The sequence below is a fragment of the Podarcis pityusensis genome (genome assembly GCF_964106645.2).
Source record: "Podarcis pityusensis genome assembly, chromosome: 12".
Classification (NCBI taxonomy): Eukaryota; Metazoa; Chordata; class Lepidosauria; order Squamata; family Lacertidae; genus Podarcis; species Podarcis pityusensis.
In genome coordinates, this window is record NC_138037.1 from 38,204,058 (window position 1) to 38,209,781 (window position 5,724).

The window sequence follows — 5,724 nt, forward strand, 5'->3', positions numbered from 1 at the left end:
AGAGACTCCCTGCCTTCTTCTGCAGCCTGCCTCGCCTTTGTCCCCTGGCTCCCCTCCTCTACTGAATTTGAGTCTGGACTGCTCTCTGCCACAGCCTCTTCCTGCTCACTAAACCCTGTTGCCTCTTCAGCTTCTGACACTTCCTCCTTCCAGTTTTCTCCCTTTGACCATGCATCATCATCCCACCACCAATCCCCTGACTCTGAGCTTTCTTCCCCTGGGGATTCCCTTGGGGGTTCCCCCACCTGGTGCCACCCACCACTCTTCTGCATCCAGCCAGTCCATGACACTTGGGAAGGGATGCATTCGGTTCCCCATTCCTGATTTAGGGCCCAGCAATTATTCTCCGAGATGGGAATTTCAGCGGTGAAAAACCAGGCACCGTTGATGCAGCAGAACATGCTCAGCTGGAAGTCAGGGTAAACCACTATGCAAGCCTGCAATGGTCCTTTAAGCCACGAGGAGGGAGACAGCTGTCCTGTCCTGGCTCAGATCCCTGAACTTCATACACACGACAGCGTTAGAATTAAAATGGTTATGGGCGTGCCCTTGCAAACATACATCAGTTTTGCCTTGAATAAGGAAGTCAGTTCAAATTGATGCTTTGATATGAAACACATCATGTGATGTTGGGTAAAACACATGCAGTCAGCCTGATCTAGGTCAAAAGACTAAACGTTCTCTGAGCTGCCTGATGGAAATCTGAGGGAATTCAAATGTGTGCTATAACCTTCTCATAGGTCTGTAGAAGAGTTTGGATTTGATATCCCGCTTTATCACTACCCGAAGGAGTCTCAAAGCGGCTAACATTCTCCTTTCCCTTCCTCCCCCACAACAAACACTCTGTGAGGTGAGTGGGGCTGAGAGACTTCAAAGAAGTGTGACTAGCCCAAGGTCACCCAGCAGCTGCATGTGGAGGAGCAGGGATGCGAACCTGGTTCATCAGATTACGAGTCTATCGCTCTTAACCACTACACCACACTGGCTCTCAACTGTATGAGAGCAAATGGTGGATCACTTGTTGGAAACACATGTGCAAAGCATGCTGCATAATACCCTGTTTCCATATGTAAAGAGCTTTTGTGGTGGTGCATTTTCAAAGAAGGAATCCCTCCTCCTAAGTTGGCAGAGATTCCAGTCCACATTGTGAAGCCAGCGGAGTAGTATAGCAATCAACATTATTTACATCATAACTCAATGGACATTTGTTATGTGGTTAATAAAGATACTTTAATCCAAAATGTACCTGAGTGATATTCCTTGCTGAACTATATAACCTTTCTGTAAGCTTGGCAAGGCTAATTACAAAAATTCCCAGAGGGGTAACTATGTGAGCCTACTAGAGCAACAACAAAGAGTCTTGGGTTGTGGCACCTGAAAGAAGAACACATTTTATTAAGATATCAGCTTTCAGGGACTATAGTGCACTTCACTGGATGCATCTAATGAACTGCACTCTAGCCTATGAAAGAATAACATTTGTTAGACTTTTAGGTGCCACAGAACTATTCACTGCTGCCAACACAAGTTGAGAATTTAGACTTGAAGACCATGATGCCCTCCAGGCTTTATAGCAAGGACATTCCTAGGTGCTTAAAAGGACTCAGGGCACATATCATAACCCTGGGGTCAGAATCCCCTTCTTTGAGGAATGAGGTTAAAAATTCAGAATCAGAAACAGAATTGTGTGCAGGGTCAACCCCAGAAACACTTCCACCAGACATGACTGAAGTGCCAGTTCCTCTCTGGCCCAAGGGTGTCACATTGTTGCCCTCTGGCTTCCATCGCAGAATTCCCAGTACAACCAGAATCTATAGCACTCTCTTGGAGTAAATGGCTATCGGAGCAATCGGAGGCACTTTTCAGTGAATGTGAAGCTTGCAAGCAGGACAGACCTGAAGCAACACCAGAGCTCTGCTTTCCTTTCCCTCAGGCTCAGTGCCAGTAATGTGTCCACATCTGTGATGGGATTTATTTATGCTTAATTTTTAAAATATATATCCCCACCTCTTGGGTTATGGTGGTAATTTAGTCGGGATTTCCCCCTTTAATTCTCCTTTTAAAAACAGCTGCGTGTAATAGCCAACTGAAGAGATTCAGCTCATTAAAAAGATTGGAAGTAACACCAGGGAATTGCTAGGCCTAAGCATACTTGTTTAGTCTTGCTATGATTGCTGCTTCTTTTCTTAGAATAAAATCCTCATTATTTACCTCTGCCTCAATCCTTGGACACAACACTTACATATAAAACAATGAAATATCGCAGAATTGTAAAATCACAGTTACAAAGTTCTTGGAAAACAACAGGAGAGCAAATAGTGCAGAGGAATTAGTTGCCTCATAAATTCATATTTGCAGACGTATTGTTTGTCTCCACCAAGTACCGTAGCTATGACAGTAGGCATTTCTGGGCCCATCTTACATCTCCAGTTCCAGTGATCACATTCTGAATCTATGTGTGCATAAGGCACTCATCTGGATCATTGTTTGTAGGATCTTGGCTAGAACAAAGGCATTCTCAGTGCTCCCTTGGACTTCCAAATAAGTCAGTGGGAATTTTGCCATTGCATTACGTGAGAGTTGTCATGAATTGAGTTAATGGCTGATTTGGGCCTTTGAACCCAGGATTCCTGGGTCACATGGACTGCCATATTAGGGGTGCAGTGGACAAAGACACACACACACACACACCCCAGGTTCTAGGAGGCCCACCAAATCCCACAATCATACACAGATTACAGCTTTTTATTTATCAGATTTTTTAAAAGTTACTAATGCGAAGAAATAAAACATTGTTGTAATATACAGTGGTACCTCGGGTTACAGATGCTTCAGGTTACAGACTCTGCTAATCCAGAAATAGTACCTTGCATTAAGAACTTTGCTTCAGGATGAGAACAGAAATCGTGTGGCGGCAGCGTGGCGGCAGTGGGAGGCCCCGTTAGCTAAAGTGGTACCTCAGGTTTCAGGTTAAGAACGGACCTCCAGAACGAATTAAGTTCTTAACCCAAGGTACCACTGTAATTGTCATGAACTTACAGGACAACGGGGAGGAGGAAGTGGATCTTGTTGAGGGTTGTAGCCAGGACTGGGACACCCCAGGGCATGCCGGAGAAGGTGAAGGAGAAGTTGGTGTAGGAAGCACCCATGGGGTGACAGAGGATGGCGAGGGGATGGGTGTCAGTGCACAGGAACCAGAGCAGCAGGGCTCATCATTAGAGGTAGAGGGGGCCCTGTCTCCACGGCAGGCTCTCTAGGACAAGGTTTCCCAAACTTGGGTCTCCAGCTGTTTTTGGACTACAACTCCCATCATCCCTAGCTAGCAAGACCAGTGGTCAGGTGGGACTTGTTAGCTCTGGGAGGAAGTGTGTGATTCCTCTGCTGGAGTAGGCTTGGAACAGGTGAGGGTCATCTGCCTCATCAAGCCCAGATGCTGCAATCAGCATGCAAAGTATAAAAGAGCAGCAGAGATGAGGTGCTGTGTCTGCTGAACTTCCCACATTGGTGGGACCATGGCTTGGATGGTCAAGGGAGCGCTTCAGGGCTGACCTCTAGGTGTCCTGACCCCTGAATTGGCTGCAGAGGAGGGATCCTGGCCTGACTGGACTCCAGACCTGTTGGCCTGCTGGACTGTATACTAGCATCTACTATGGGATTGTGCACTCCATTGGCACTTGCCACCAGGTACCCCGTGGTTCAGGGCAATAATATGCTAACATAATATTGATATGTCAATTAATATTATGTATAAAGTTGCAGCTGTAATTTATATGTTTTCTGAAGCTATGCACTTCATATTTAATTGAAGAAATTTATTATATTTCATCTCCAATAAGGAGGTGTGTAATTGGATACCAGTTTATAAATTGGGAAATGCCCCCCCCCCCATGTATATAGCACTGGGGCTCACAACAAAGTTAATGTTACATATAAGATAGCGGATATATGGCCACAGAGGACTTGGGTAGTTTTCAGAGCAATTACTTGCAAGAGAGAGAGATGGAGAGGCTAAAATATATAGACATCATATTGGCCATGAATGATTATGAGAAGCAGGATGGTGTAATGTTGCTTTTCGACCACATTGTTCTCAGTTGAAATTTGTGGCAAAGCAAATGCATACTCATATATCCTCAGTTAGATTCAACTTTAATTCTTTGATATTTGATAAAGGAAGCCTGAAACAAGCAGAAAAAACAGACCAGGGTCATGCTATGCAGCTATTAAGAATGGGCAATGTCCATGCAATCATAAACACAAGCAATTATAAAGCAGTAAAGTAAGTTCCACACCCCTGAGGTAAAATGAACTGATAATTTCTTAGGGTCACACCCTTCATGACGAATCACACCCTGCAAAGTCCTTCCCAATGGAGATTTGAAAGGTTGTTAGCTTTTAGGGATTTTCTTGTATTTTTTTCTTTCAGATAACACCTTTGTGTTTGCATGCATGCTGGTTCTAGTAACTCTCCAAAGCACAAATATCCCTATACGGTTACACTTTTGATGATATTTTATGGCACAGCCTTCACTCGGAGAATTTGATAATCAGCTTTCTAAGATTCTAATTCAGGGATTGCCAACAAGGTGCCCTCCACAAGTTTTGGGCTACAACTCGCATCATCCCTGACAGCACTGGATTTCGGGCAGCGTGGCCGGTTCTGCCGCACATGGCGCTGAGCTGAGCAAGCGCAAAATGTAGAAGACCCATAATTGAGAAGATCTATTTGGGGGTGCCAAATTTTGGCCTCGCCCAGGGCGCCATATTTTGAAAGAATACCGAAGTCTGCCCCTGTGCCTGACCACTGGGCCTGCTGGCTAGGGATAATGGGAGTTGTAGTCCAACAACATCTAGGAACCCAAGGTTGAGAAAGGCTGCTGTAGCTTGCTCACCACACTTGGTTCTTGCTCTGCACATGCTTAAACACTTGTTGTGACCATGCTATGAGTGATAGCACTAGATCACTGGTTTTCAGCTGGAGAGCCGGGACCCAGAACTGGTTCACAGTCGGCTCTAAGGTGGGTTTCAACAGCAGCGCTATCATCATACAAACAGATGCGTGTTTGAGTTAAAGGTAGGTCCCAGTTATGAGACAGCTGAAGACTACTTCTCTATTTGAATATGCAGGAAATCTTAATGTAAAGCCCAAATGGCACTGGTCTACAACTTTGCCTGGGTTTCTTTTTCCATTCCTGCTGTCCCAGGCAATCAGTGTAGTGGAAGGTTTTAAATATGTAAAAATAATCCAAGTTTTGTTTTTCATCAAAGAGATAGCTTGCCTCGATTGTGCTTGTTTAGGGCAGCATCAAGGGACATATTCGCCCCATGCATGCAGAGGCCACATTCCAACTCAATGCATGAGGTAGCAGTGACATGCACGGCAAGCATGATTCTTCTGGCTGCTTGGCAAACTGAGATTTGCAAGGTAATTTATGTTCCTAGGCAACATTTATGACAATTCTATAAAAGTTCCTCTGCAGGGATATCACGGCATTGCAAAAGTATTGCTATCATAAAGTAGGATGTTATCTGTTTTTGAACCACAATTAAGCTATAATATTAACAAAGGTCAAGTCTGTGAGGGATTAGCAGCCCCAACTAACAAATGCATATTATTGCTTGTTAGCATGAGAAGGGGCTATGACCACAGAGCTGCTTTGCTGACACTCAGACCACAGAAATAGAATTGGTAGAGAGGGCTCTGTGTGATGTCACTTCCCCTTC